This window comes from Schistocerca americana, chromosome 7, assembly GCF_021461395.2.
Source record: "Schistocerca americana isolate TAMUIC-IGC-003095 chromosome 7, iqSchAmer2.1, whole genome shotgun sequence".
Lineage (NCBI taxonomy): Eukaryota > Metazoa > Arthropoda > Insecta > Orthoptera > Acrididae > Schistocerca > Schistocerca americana.
Genome location: NC_060125.1, coordinates 476161533 through 476177120, shown reverse-complemented (window position 1 = coordinate 476177120; position 15588 = coordinate 476161533). Strand labels below are relative to the sequence as shown.

The 15588-nt window shown below is 43.1% G+C and overlaps 1 protein-coding gene across 1 annotated transcript in view; it reads right to left on the bottom strand.

Moving 5' to 3' along the window:
- Positions 1-15588, bottom strand: part of LOC124623026 (myrosinase 1-like) — a 133665-nt gene that overhangs the window by 89140 nt on the left and 28937 nt on the right. The window lies entirely within an intron of this gene.

The window sequence follows — 15588 nt, the reverse complement described above, 5'->3', positions numbered from 1 at the left end:
CGTGACCGCTCCGGTCGCAGGTTCGAATCCTGCCTCGGGCATGGATGTGTGTGATGTCCTTAGGTTAGTTAGGTTTAAGTAGTTCTAAGTTCTAGGGGACTGATGACCACAGAAGTTAAGTCCCACAGTGCTCAGAGCCATTTGAACCATTTTGAACAAACACGAAGATGAAAAAAAAATGTGTTTGCATATAGCAAAACACAGACCTACTTCTTTCCACTCCAGAACATGGCGTGCCTAACCACATGACCACAGTGAGTGCATGCAACTATTAAAAAAATATTTTTCATATTATGATCTGCTGAAGACTATTACGGCTCATGTGTCTTTAACTGCCATTTAATTATAAGAAATCAAACTAAAGTGATGCTTTGATGAATAATTTTCAAAGTACCGCTGCCTTGGAACGGCATGCTGCCATTACACGCAAGTTATCATACAAAAAGCGACGAAAGCAATATGGCGTCTCCAAAGCTGTCGACTGCTGTGGCCTCGGCGTCATTTTGGCGCCACTTCAGAGTAAGCGTGGCGTGTCACAAACCAATGATATCGATGCACAGCCCCGCAACGGCGAGACGCTACTCATTCAGTAGCATGCTGTAGCTATAGCCACTCCATGGGTGAGAGTGCCATGTGGTTCACAGCGAACGTTTACTTTAAACACACAAAGAGTGTTCGAGTTCGATGCTGTCGGTTGATGTGTAGAGACACTGCTATGGTGGACTAAGATATGAAGCAGGATCGAAATCAGTTTCTGTTGTTCATTCTCAGATCTCTTACTGGAACTGTTTGCAAAGGTTCTGGTTTGTATTGCAACGTTTGCGTAGTGCATTCACAGCGGTTCCAGATTTTTAACTAATATTTACCACGACTGAGCTGACAAAAGTCATGAGATACCTCCTAATATCGTGTCGGACCTCCTTTCGCCAGGCGCAGTGTAGTGTCTCGATGCGGTGTGGACTCAACAAGTTGTTGGAAGTCCCCTACAGAAATACTGGGCCATGCTGCCTCTACAGCTCAAAACCATATCAACCAAAACCACTAAAAATAAACGCAAAATATATCTATTTAAAACAGCAGATAAAAATTCGCTTGATGCCTTCCTAAGAGAGAGTGTCCATTCCTTCCAAGCTAATTGTGTAAGTGTAGACCAGATATGGCTCAAATTCAAAGATACAGTATCGACAGTATAAGTTAATAAGAGACGGGGCTGATCCACCATGATACACAAAACACGTCAGAACACTGTTGCAGAAGCAACGAAAAAAGGATGCCAAATTCAGAAGAACGCAAAATCCCCTAGACTGGCTTAGTTTCACGGAAGCTCGAAATTTAGTGCAGACTCAATGCGAGATGCTTTTAATAGTTTCCACAATGAAACATTGTCTCAAAATACGGTAGAAAACCCAAAGAGATTCTGGTCGCATGTCAAGTACACCAGCGGCAAAAAACAGTCAATACCGTCACTGCGCGATAGCGATGGGAATGTTACCGATGATGATGCCACTAAAGTGGTGTTACTAAATACAATTTTCCGTAATTCCTCCACGAAAGAAGACGAAGTAAATATTCCAGAATTCGAAACCAGAACAGCTGTTAGCATGAGTGACATAAAAGCAGATATCTTAGGTGTTGCGAAACAACTCAAATCACTTAAGAAAGGCAAGTCTTCCGGTCCAGATGGTATACCAATCAGGTTCCTTTCAGAGTATGCAGACACAATAGCGCCTTTCTTAGCAATCATATACAACCGCTCACTTGACGAAAGGTTTCTTCCTAAAGACTGGAAAGTAGCACAGGTCACACCAATATTCAAGAAAGGAAATAGGAGTAACCCATTGAATTACAGACCCATATCACTGATCTAAATTTGCAGTAGGATTTTGGAGCATATACTGTACTCAAACATTATGAATCACCTTGAAGAAAATGACTTATTGATACATAACCAACTCGAATTCAGAAAATATTGTTCCTGTGCAACACAGCTAGCTCTTTATTCCCATGAAGTAATGAGTGCTGTCGATAAGGGATCTCTAATCGATTCCATGTTCCTAGATTTCCAGAAGGCTTTTGATACCGTTCCTCACAAGCGATTATTAATCAAATTGCGTGCATATGGAGTATCGTCTCAGTTGTGTGACCGGATTCGCGATTTCCTCTCAGAGAGGTCACAGTTCGTAGAGATAGACGGTAAATCATCGAGTATAACAGAAGTGATATCTGGCGTTCCGCAAGGTAGTGTCATAGGCCCTCCGCTGTTCCTGATTTACATAAATGATCTAGTAGATAATCTGAGCAGCCCCCTTACATTGTTTGCAGATGATGCTGTAATTTACCGTCTAGTAAAATCATCAGATGATCAATTCCAATTACAAAATGATCTAGAGAGAATTTAATTTCTGTATGGTGCGAAAAGTGGCAATTGGCACTAAACAAAGAAAAGTGCGAGGTCATCCACATAGGTACTAAAAGAAATCCGATAAATTTTGGGTATACGATAACTCGCACAAGTCTAAGGGCTATCAATTCGACTAAATACCTAGGAATTACAATTACGAGTAACTTAAATTGGAAAGACCACATAGATAATATTGTGGGGAAGTCGGAACAAAGACTGCGCTTTGTTGGCAGAACACTTAGAAGATGCGACAAACCCACTAAAGAGACAGCCTACATTACACTTGTCCGTCATCTGCTGGAATACTGCTGCGCGGTGTGGTATCCCTACCAGGTAGGATTGACGGAGGACATCGAAAAAGTGCAAAGAAGGGCAGCCCGTTTCGTGTTATCGCGCAATGGGGGTGAGACTGTCACTGATATGATACGCGAGTGGGGGTGGCAGTCACTTAAAGGCGGTTTTCTTTGCGGCGAGGTCTATTTACAAAATTTCAATCACCAACTTTCTCTTCCGAATGAGAAAATTTTTGTTGACACCCACCTACGTAGGGAGAAATGATCATCATAATAAAAGAAGAGAAATCAGTGCTCGAACGGAAAGATTTAGGTGTTCCTTTTTCCCACGCGCCATTCGAGAATGGAATGGTAGAGAAGTAGTATGAAAATGGTTCGATGCCAGGCACTTAAGTATGAACTGCAGAGTAACCATGTAGATGTAGGTGTAGATGTACAGCCGTCCGTAATTGTAAAAGTGTTGCCAGTGCAGGGTTCTGCGCATGAACTGACCTCTCGATTGCGTCCTATAAATGTTCGATGAGATTCCTGTCGGGTCATCTGGGTGGCCCAATAATTGTCCAAAATGTTTTTGGTACCAATCACGACCAATTGTGATCCGGTGACACCGCACACTGTCATCCACAAAATTTCCATCGTTGTTTGGGAACATGACGCCCATGAATGGCTGCAAATGGTCTCCAAGTAGCCGAACATAACCATTTCCAGTCAATCACCGGTTTCCGAAATGGGATGTCCCATGCGTCTAGCTCCATCTACTACTCCGCGTTCGAAATCTGTTAATTCTCGCCCTACTGCCTTAATCACTTCAGAAACCTTTTAACGTGAATCATCTGAGTATAAAAGACAAATCCCGCCAATGCACAGCCCTTTTATACCTTGCATACGCGACACTACCGCCATCTGTATGTGTGTATATTGTTATCCCACGACTTTTGTCATTTCAGTGCATATTAATTGAAATCACTTAGAGGTAACAGAAATCGACTGGGTGAAGTTCCAAGGCATGCATATGGATAATCAACTGAGGTGGCTCCAGTGTGTGGATATGCTAACCAAACACCTCAGCACTGCCTGCTTTGCACTTAGAAATCTGTCTCAGGGTGTTGAACTGCAGTAAGTACTGCTAACATATTTTGTATACTTTCGCTAAATACACTACTGGCCATTAAAATTGCTACACCAAGAAGAAATGCAGATGATAAACGGGTACTCATTGGACAAATATATTATGCTAGAACTGACATGTGATTACATTTTCACGCAATTTTGGTGCATAGATCCTGAGAAATCAGTACCCAGAACAACCACCTCTGGCCGTAATAATGGCCTTGATACGTCTGGGCATGGAGTCAAACAGAGCTTGGATGGCCTGTACAGGTACAGCTGCACATGCAGCTTCAAGACGATACCACAGTTCATCAAGAGTAGTGACTGGTGTATTGTGACGAACCAGTTGCTCGGCCGCCATTGACCAGACGTTTTCAATTGGTGAGAGATCTGGAGAATGTGCTGGCCAGGGCAGCAGTCCAACATTTTCTGTATCTAGAAAGGCTCGTACAGGACCTGCAAGATGCGGTCGCGTATTATCCTGCTGAAATGTAGGGTTTCGCAGGGATCAAATGAAGGCTAGAGCCACGGGTCGTAACACATCTGAAATGTAACGTCCACTGTTCAAAGTGCCGTCAATGCGAACAAGAGGTGACCGAGACGTGTAACCAATGGCACCCCATACCATCACGCCGGGTGATACGCCAGTATGGCGATGACGAATACACTCTTCCAATGTGCGTTCACCGTGATGTAGCCAAACACGGATGCGACCATCATGATGCTGTAAACAGCAAAAAACGACGTTTTGCCATTCGTGCACCCAGGTTCGTCGTTGAGTACACCATCGCAGACGCTCCTGCCTGTGATGCAGCGTCAAGTTTAACCGCAGCCATGGTCTCCGAGCTGATAGTCCGTGCTGCTGGAAACGTCGTCGAACTGTTCGTGCAGATGGTTGTTGTCTTGCCGTTGGGTTCCAGCACGGCGTTCCGTATTACCCTCCTGAACCCACCAATTCCATATTCTGCTAACAGTCATTGGATCTCGACCAACGCGATAAACCGCAATCGCGATAGGCTACAATCCGACCTTTATCAAAGTCGGAAACGTGATGGTACGCATTTCTCCTCCTTACACGAGGCATCACAACGACGTTTCACCAGGCAACGTCGGTCAACTGCTGTTTGTGTATGAGAAATCGGTTGGAAACTTTCCTCATGTCAGCACGTTGTAGGTGTCGCCACCGGCGCCAACCTTGTGTGAATGCTCTGAAAGCTAATCATTTGTATATCACAGCATCTTCTTCGTGTCGCTTAAATTTCGCGTCTGTAGCACGTCATCTTCGTGGTGTAGCAATTTTAATGGCCAGTAGTGTACATCTCCACGTTATAGTCTTCTGAGGCAGTCAGCTAAGAGGAAAAAAGCATCGATTGTGCAGAGGCGCGCAATAAGAATATTGTGCAAAGTCAATTGTAGAAGTATCTTCAGAGACGTAGGAGTTCTTACACCTTAGTGCCAATACTCATTAATATTATTTCTGGTTAACAACAAGAGTGAATTTAGGATTAACATTTCAATTCACAGCGACAATACTAGAAGTAAATATTACTTTCATAAAGAGTATCCCTCTCTAGGGTTCTGAATAGAGTTTTATACTTTTGCTATAAAAGGATATAAAAGGTTTCCGGTGGACATCAGACAGACAGTGGCCATTCCTACACTTTATCAGAATATTTGGACTCAAGGATGTAAATTACGAGTAATTGAAATATTTTTATTCGACAGATTCTGACTGTGCCAGCGTGTAGACAGCTGATGGTGGTCTGTGTAGAGGTACAAATGCTTTGTCTGAAGCAGCAAAGTCGTACAGCAGAAGGTGCGCTGGCCCTTTTTTGTTTCAGAGTAGCTGTTTTATCCCTAATATACCTTTATAAGCGAATCTAAAATTAATGATCGCGATTATCGATGTGAGTCTATTAGCACTAGTCATAATCTGTTATTAGTATACTTTACAGAAGTAGCCATCAGTGGCAACTCATGCCTGTAAACTTGATTCGTTCCACATCCCTGGGTGCTCTCTTTCGCGATGGGATTCACGAAATGCTATGTGTGCTTGAATCAATGAATTCTTCTGTTTCTTTCCTATTGCAGTGTTAAGGCATTTTTTAATATTATTTTATATAAGGTTCCCCGGTTTTGCAAAACACTTTCTTTTTCATGTGAGCCGAACACGTTTCAGCATGTCTGTGCTATCATCAGCAGGTTTTCTTAATTGATATCCGTGAGATGCAAACATATTTTAAGTGATAACTAATTTACGAAAATTATGCCTAAAGAATAGATTTTGTTTAATGTAGGTTGATTGTTACAAAGAAGAAGACAGCAACCAGCCACTATTAATACTGCTATTTATTTAAGTAAATAGCGCCGTAACCGGTTTCGAACTGACAAGTTCATAATCAGACGGCTGTTCACAGGATTTACAAGATGCACTTTACATAATCGTCAGTTTTCGATTTTTATTCTCCAACTGTAACGAAATATTCTTGGTGTGTTGGTGCCCTACGGTAGAAAACAGTGTTAGAAGCGGCCTATGTGAACATAATTGACCTCCAAACGATGAAATACAGAGTAAACAAATATGTGAGGTTAAGTGGTTATAGTACTTACATCGAAAATTCCGCGCAATTTTGTTGCGAAGTTGCAGGATTGTATTTTTGAAATATTGTAGAGTATATGCAGGACTTTGCATATCACCATATTGTGCAAAGCACCACACACACACACACACACACACACACACACACACACACACGAAAAGGTATTTTAGTTTTTTAACTCCGACGTGGGATAGGAAGCACACCAAAAAAAGTTTACACTGTGGTTTGATGAAGTGAAAAATGTTCGTTACAAACAAAATTCTGCAAAATATGTGTAGTATTTGTGTGTCTGTCAATAATTCATAAAAACACAAAAGGAAAAGGATCTGCCAAAGCAAAACATAATTAATATCAAATATATGCGTGAAATATTCTTACATAACAAAGTTACGTTTAAACGTAATGTGATGTGTTAACTCGCAAACGAAATTCACATTAACATCGTTTGGTTAGAGATGATAGGCTACCAGAACATGATAATGTGCAAAGGGTAAACTAAGGTAATGACAAAAACAAACAAAAACTGTTTTAGTCCTGATTTTCGTAGATATCACTTCAAATATGGTCACAGTTCACAGATTTAAATGAAGAAAGCGAACCGATGATGGCACAGCGGTCCTGAAACATGTTTTATTACGGACACACAACACCGTGATTCCAATACAACATTCGTTTATTTCTCTCCATGGAACGTACATTATGGAATATAAAACATTAATTCTATATGTTCAAAGACTGTATTTAACATAGCAAAACTTCCAAAAGTTGTTTAAGTGGTGAATGCAAAGACACTGAGAATAAATGAATGAGTTTTGCTCTTTTATCTTATAGCCTTTTGTCTTTAGGAGCTCATGCTGAGCAGATGTGCGGTGAAGAGACAAAAGTCATGGGATACCGATATGCAGATACACAGACGGCGGTAATAGCGCGTACACAGGGTATAAAAGGGCAGTGCATTAAACAAACTGTCAATTGTACTCAAATGATTCATGCAAAAAGCTTTACATGCACAGTGTCAAGTGTGTGCCAAATTTCTCACCACGCCTAATGCGGTGGCCGATGGCCTTCACTTAACGAACTAGAGCAGCGGCCTAAGCATAGAGCTGTCAGTCGTAGCAGGCAAACAGCGCTGGGTGAAACAATCGCAGGAATCAATGTTGGACCTATGGCGAACGTATCCGTCACAACAGTGCGGCGAAATTTGACGTTAATGGCACACGGCTGCAGTCGACAGACGCGAGTTCCTTCGCTAACAGCACGACATTGCTTTCCCTTTGTTAACAGCACGACATCGCCTCCAGCGCCTGTCCTGGACTTGTGACCGTATTGGTTGGACCCTCAACGACTGGAAAACAGTGGCCTGGTCAAATGAGATCCGACTTCAGTTAATACACTACTGGCCATTAAAATTGCTACATCACCAAGATGACGCGCTACAGACGCGAAATTTAACCGACAGGAAGAAGATGCCGTCATATGCAAATGATTAGCTTTTCAGAGCATTCACACAAGGTTGGCGCCAGTGGCGACACCTACAACGTGCTGACATGAGCAAAGTTTCCAACCGATTTCTCATACACAAACAGCAGTTCACCAATTGAAAACGTCTGGTCAATGGTGGCCGAGCAGCTGTCTCGTCACAATACGCCAGTCACTACTCTTGATGAACTGTGGTATCGTGTTGAAGCTGGATGGGCAACTGTACCTGTACACGCCATCCATAATATATTTGTCCAATGAATACCCGTTTATCGTATGCATTTCTTCTTGGTGTAGCAATTTTAATGACCAGTAGTGTAAGAGCTGATGGTAAGTTTAAGGTATGGCGCAGCCCCACGAAGCCATGGACCCAAGTTGTCAATAAGGCAATGTGCAAGCTGGTGGTGACTCCATAGTCATGTGGGCTGTGTTAACATGGAATAAACTGGGTTCACTGGTCGAATGGAACATATCATTGACTGGAAATGGTTATGTTCGCCTACTTTGAAACCATTTGTAGCCATTTATGAATTTCATGTTCCAAACAACGATGGAATTTTTGTGGATGACAATGTGTCATGTCACCAGGTCACAACTGTACGCAGCTGGTTTGAAGAACTTTCTCGACAATTCGACCGAATAATTTGGCCATGCATCGAACACTTACGAGACATAATCGACAGGTCAGTTCGTGCAAAAAATCATGCATTGTCAACACTTTCGCAATTGTGGTCGGCTGTAGAGGCAGCATCGCTCTGCATGGGACTTCCAACGATTGTTGAGTCCATTCCCATCGAATTCATGCACAAAGCGGGACAAAAGGAGGTCGGACACAATATTGACATTTGTCGTATGACGTTTGTCACCTCACTGTAAGTTTCGTATTTGTCAATATATCTAGTCGATAAAAATTATTTAAATCTATCTGTTATGCCGGCTCCGTCATTGATTCAAGTCCCTAACTTGAGAATCATTTACGTTGTTATTTCCTCATGTTACACCCTAACGCAGGCGATGCTGACGGCGGATTTTTTGGACAGGACCGATCGGACATAATTGTGTCCATTCGCTAGTTACTTTCAATTAAGTGTCCGAATCTCCCTGAGATATTTATTCCGATCATTTCTCGGCTATATGAAATCTTCTGCAATTAAAACTGCGCTGGTCTGATCGCTTCCGTTTGCGAACAATGACGTCTGCCAATCTACTCAGTGGCTTAATACCAGGCAGGTCTGCAAATAAACCACACAAGGGTGGATTTCTATAAGGTAAAAAGCAGGAGACTTTCCCTGTGACGCATCATATTGTGTCCTTCTTAGTAAAATTACCCATCCTCAACGGGGGTTGCCTCCATGTCGCAACTGTTCTATTATACTACACTGCACCACTTGAAGATTGTTAAATTCTCCAGCACCTATGACAAACGCCTCACCTGCCTCTAATTACAAGACGAGCAGTAACGCTTCAATAAAGTTTTCAAGCCAGGAAGCAGATTCAGTTAATTTATGAAGAATAGAAATTTTCATGCCATTATAAGAAAAATTCATAAGTATGAGATCTTGCCTCGATTAACTTAGACTGAAAGATGCGCAATGGATTCATGTGTCTCTGTTCTTCGATAGCTGCATGGCCATGTTGTAATGTGCTTATCTGTTAGCTCAAATACACTGAAGCATCAAAAAAACTGGTATAGGCATGCGTATTCAAATACAGAGATATGTAAACAGGCAGAACACGGCTCTGCGGTCGGCAACGCCTATATGAGACAACAAGTGTCTGGTGCAGTCGTTAGATTGGTTACTGCTGCTACATGGGAGGGTTATCAAGATCTAGCAAATTGCTGCAGCTTTCAGTGCTGGACCATCAACATGTGTCAGCGTGTGAACCATTGAACGAAACATCATCGATATGGCCTTTCGGAGAGGAAGGACCACTCGTGTCCCCTTGATGACTGTACGACACAAAGCTTTACGCCTTGCCTGGGCCCGTCAACACCGACATTGGGCTGTTGATGACTGGAAACATGTTGCCTGATCGGACGAGTCTCGTTTCAAATTGTCTCGAGCGGGTGGACGTGTACGGGTATGGAAACAACTTCATAAATCATGGGCCCTGCATGTCAGCAGGAGACTCTTCAAGGTGGTGGAGGCTCTGTAATGGTGTGGGGCGTGTGCAGTTGGAGTGATATGGGACCCCTGACACGTCTGGATACGACTCTCACAGGTGACACGCACGTAAGCATCCTGTCTGATCATCTGCATCCTTTCGTGTCCATTGTCCTTCCGATGGACTTGGGCAATTCCAGCAGGACAATGCGTGACCCACACATCCAGAATTGCCAGAGAGTGGGTCCAGTAACACTCTTTTGAGTTGACACACTTCCGATGGTCACCAAACTCCCCAGACATAAACATAATTGAGAATGTCTGGGATGCCTTACAACGTGCTCTTGATAAGAGATCTACACCCTCTCGTACTCTTACGGATTTATGGACAGCCCTGCAGGATTCGTGGTGTCAGTTCCCTCCAGCACTACTTCAGACAACAGTCGAGTCCATGCCACGTCGTGTTGCGGCACTTCCACGTGCTCGCGGGGGCCCCACATTTAGGCAGGTGTACCAGTTTCTTTGGCTCTTCGCTGTATATTTTCTCTTAGCCCCATTACATAACACCTTTCAGCTATATTACACACAAATGGCATTAATAAAAGTAAGATGGAAATAGGGGCGATGGATATGTGGAAATACAGTGGTGTATGGACTAAAGTATGTCAGAAACTGCCATATCCTTTTCAGAAACGTATATTCAAATAAAAGCCCTGTTATATTGGCAACCCAAATTAATATGGATAGGACAAAACTCAAACAGGTGCAGTTAGCAGCTGGTGGCTCACATTAATCAGACAAACACACGCGTGTTCAAAAGCTCTGACAGATACTCCAACAATTATGTAGAAGAAGTTTTATTCGATGGAGAATACGAATGAAATACACTGACGGAAAGAATCACAACACCAAGAAGGAGTTGTGCGACATAAATGAAAGCTGGTAGTCGTGTTTCTACATCTGAAGGGTGATTTCGTCCAGCCGCAAAAGAGCGGCGCAAGTAGCGCCACTATGAGGATGCAAATCAGGTTTGCTTTAAATACACGGTGTAACGGTCGTAAGCGTTAGTTACCTGTGAGACTGGACGTGGGCGAGTTGAAGTTAGTCAAACAAAGCTTTAAGGCGACAAAGGCGTCCTTATCAACACCTCGCTGAGTTTGAATGGTGTTGTGTAATAGGGCTACGAGAAACTGAATGTTCCTTCTGCGATAGTGCAGAAAGACTTGGCAAGGACATACCCCCTGTAAACAATTGCTGGCAGCGGAATACTGCAGCTGCAGCAGCAATCTGAGCAGCAGTTGACACCACAGTGACACAACGAACTGTTACAAGTCGGTTACTTCAAGGAAAGCTCCGAGCCAGACGCCTCGTAGCGTGGATTCCACTGACCAACAAAGTCCACATACTGCTGTTGTAACACAAGCGAGAGCTCACTGGAGGGCAGAGTGGAGGTCTATTGTGTCTCCTGATGAAAGCTGGTTCTGCCTCAGTACCAGTGATGGCCGTGTGTTGATTAAAAAAAGGAAGCCTGTTGAGGACCTGCCATCAACCTGTCTGCGCGTTAGGCTCACTGGACCTACACCTGGAGTTATCAATTGGGCTGCGATTTCGTTTGACAGCAGGAACACTTTAGTGGTTATCCCACGCACCCTGACTGCAAATTTGTACGTAAATCTGGCGATTCGACCTGTTGTGCTGCCATGCATGAACAGCATTCCAGGGGGTGTTTCCCAACAGGACAACGGTCTCCCACATACTGCTGTTGTAACACAATATGTTCTACAGGGTGTCGACATGTTGCCTTGGCCTACTCGATCACCAGATCTGTCTCCAATCGAGCACACATGGGACATCATCGGAAAACAAGTCCAGCATCGTCCACAACCAGCATAAATCGTCCCTGTATTGACCGACGAAGTGCAATTGGCATGGAACTCCATCCCACAAACTGACTTATGGCACCTGTACAAAACGATGCATGCACGTTTGCATTCGTGCATTCAACATTCTGGCGGCTACACCGGTTATTAATGCACCAGCGTTTCACCTTTGCGTTGGCTTATCTCAGCTTTACATTATCCTGTAGTCTTGCAATGTTAATCACTTAAATAAGCTATCTAGACAAATTTACTCGCGAAATTTCATTACCCTACATTAAATATTTTTTGGTTTTGCGATTTTTGTTTACGCCAGTGTAGTTACCAGTGTAAATTAAGCTCTGTAAATCATATAGACTTTCACGCTAGGTCATTATAAGCCAAACAGCAGGTATCCTGATTTGAAATATCTACGAAACTCGCATATAGGTATGAGTGACGACTTTAAATCAAGGGTTACTACGTTGAAGCAACACATGCTCTGAAACAGAGCTTTAGAGAAACCAGCACATTTCAAGTAAACATGCCGCGAAGTGGCGTGAATTTGATAAACGGGAATCGCAATAAAATTTCGGCAGACGAAAACATTTCAACTAAACACTTCAACTCAAGTGCAGAATGAGCTGAACTCTGTTATCAAAATTATATAATTGAAGCCGACTAAACACGACTACCAATCATCTGAACACGTGGCCTGTTGCATGCCTCTACTTCTAAGCAGTCCCGTGACAAACCCATACCAGAATGCCTACAACCAACCAGCTATCTACAATGCATGAGCACACGGGCTATCTGGGCCATAAGTCGTTTGGCATCCCGTGCTATGATCCACAGCATGGCAAAGAATTTCTACACAAGAGTTTGGCGTTAACCAACATTACAATTGTTCTTACTAAGCATACAGAAAGATTTTTCTCAAAGGTAAACTGTGTGGTGTAAGGGGCCGTAGTCACAGGGTGGCTATTTAGGTCTCCGCCAAAGCCAAAGCCCCAAAGTGGCATAAAAACTGAGCGAAAAAAAGAAATAAATGTGGTTTAAGGCTTAATCTGAAGAGGTTGTTGAAATCTCCTACGCCTCGTGTTCCCAAGTGCCCGTGACTATGAACACATGGTGTTGTCAGCGTAGCGGAATAGCTACAGGGTTTGAAGCGTCATGTCACGGCCTGCGCGGCCCTCCTGCCGGAGGTTTGGGTCCTCCCTCGGTCATGGGTGAGTGTGTTGTTCTTAGCATATGTTAGGTTAAGTAGTGTGTAAGTCTAGAGGCTACGAAATACCCTTAGACTTCAAGAAGAATACAATAACTCCAATCCCAAAGAAAGCAGGTGTTGACAGATGTGAAAATTACCGAACTATCAGTTTAATAAGGCACAGCTCCAAAACACTAACGCGAATTCTTTACAGAGGAATGGAAAAACTGGTAGAAGCCGACCTCGGGGAAGATCAGTTTCGATTCCGTAGAAATGTTGGAACACGTGAGGCAATACTGACCTTACGACTTCTCTTAGAAGAAAGATTAAGAAAAGGCAAACCTACGTTTCTAGCATTTGTAGACTTAGAGAAAGCTTTTGACAATGTTGACTGGAATACTCTCTTTCAAATACTGAAGGTGGCAGGGGTAAAATACAGGGAGCGAAAGGCTATTTACAATTTGTACAGAAAGCAGATGGCAGTTACATGAGTCGAGGGATATGAAAGGAAAGCAGTGGTCGGGAAGGGAGTTAGACAGGGTTGTAGCCTCTCCTTGATGTTATTTAATCTGTATATTGAGCAAGCAGTAAAGAAAACAAAAGAAAAATTCGGAGTAGGTATTAAAATCCATGGAAAAGAAATAAAAACTTCAAGGTTCGCCGATGAGATTGTAATTCTGTCAGAGACAGAAAAGGACTTGGAAGAGCAGTTGAACGGAATGGACAGTGTCTTGAAAGCAGGATATACCATGAACATCAACAAAAGCAAAACGAGGATAATGGAATGTAGTCGAATTAAGTCGGGTGATGCTGAGGGAATTAGATTAGAAAATGAGACACTTAAAGTAGTAAAGGAGTTTTGCTATTTGGGGAGCAAAATAACTGATGTTGTTCGAAGTAGAGAGGACATAAAATGTAGACTGGCAATGGCAATGAAAGCGTTTCTGAAGAAGAGAAATTTGTTAACATCGAGTATAGATTTAAGTGTCTGGAAGTCGTTTCTGAAAGTATTTGTATGGAGTGTAGCCATGTATGGAAGTGAAACAAGAACGATAAATAGTTTGGACAGGAAGAGAATAGAAGCTTTCGAAATGTGGTGCTACAGAGGAATGTTGAAGATTAGATGGGTAGATCACATAACTAATGAAGAGGTATTGAATAGAATTGGGGAGAAGAGGAGTTTGTGGCACAACTTGACTAGAAGAAGGGATCGGTTGGTAGGACATGTTCTGAGGCATCAAGGGATCACCAATTTAGCATTTGAGGGCAGCGTGGAGGGTAAAAATCGTAGAGGGAGACCAGGAGATGAATACACTAAGCAGATTCAAAAGGATGTAGGTTGCAGTAAGTACTGGGAGATGAAGAAGCTTGCACAGGATAGAGTAGCATGTAGAGCTGCAACAAACCAGTCTGAGGAGTGAAGACCACAACAACAAGTCTAGAGACCGATGACCTAAGCAGTTTGGTGCCTCAGAAATTCACACGCTTTTTATTTTTATTTTTTTTTGTCAGCGTAATTTCGTTCAAGAATCCTGATAAAGAAAAGACAACTACCGAACAGACGTCTACCGTTAACGTAGTATATGTGGTAAGACTGCACTTGGTATACAGAAATGCTGGGGAAGCTACGCTCAGCTTACTGTGAAGTGATATCATAATGACGGGTCAGTCTATACGACCACGAAACTCGATAGGAGTCGACGCAAGGTGCCGTGAGTGACTAGTTTTGTTCATCTCACTCGCAGCATGGTGTCGGGCAGTCTTGGTACGCCTCTTGCTGAATCGCGCGAAGCGCCGTCTGCGAATTTTCTTTCATCTCGTCTATAGTTGCAAATATTCGTCCTTTCAACAGGGTTTTCAATTCCAGAAACAAAAAAAGGACTGCATGGGCCAGTTCTGGAGAGTACGGACGATGAGTGATTTCGTTTTTCGTGCAATAGTCACACACCAACAGAGATGAATGTGCGGGTGCGCTACCGTGACGCAAGAGCCATGAATTGTCTCGCCCACATTTCATGCCGTTTCTTTCTCACTGTTTCTCGCAGGCGTCGCAACACGTCCCGATAGTACCATTGATTAACAGTTTGTTCCAGTGACGCGAATTCATGATGAACTAATCCTTCAAAGTCAAAGAAAACTATCAGTATGGCTTTGACATTTGACCTGACTTGACGAGCTTTTGTGCTCTTAAGAGAACCTTTCCCGACCCACTGCGAAGATTGAACCTTGGTCTCAACATCATAACCGTAGACCCACGTCTCATCACCAGCTATGATTCTCTTAAGGAACATCTCGTTATCATTTGCGCGATCCAAAAGTTATTCACAGATTGCGAGGCGAAAGTCTTTCTGGTCTTGACTCATGATCAGTGGGACGAACTTGGCGGCAAGTCGATGCATTCCACGATGCTGTATCAGGTTTTTATGACATAATCCAGTTGAAACGTTACATTCTTCTGCAGTCTATTGGACAGTCAATCGTTGACTGGTACGCACAGTTTCGTTGAAGTCCCTGACATGAGTGTCATCAGTAGAAGT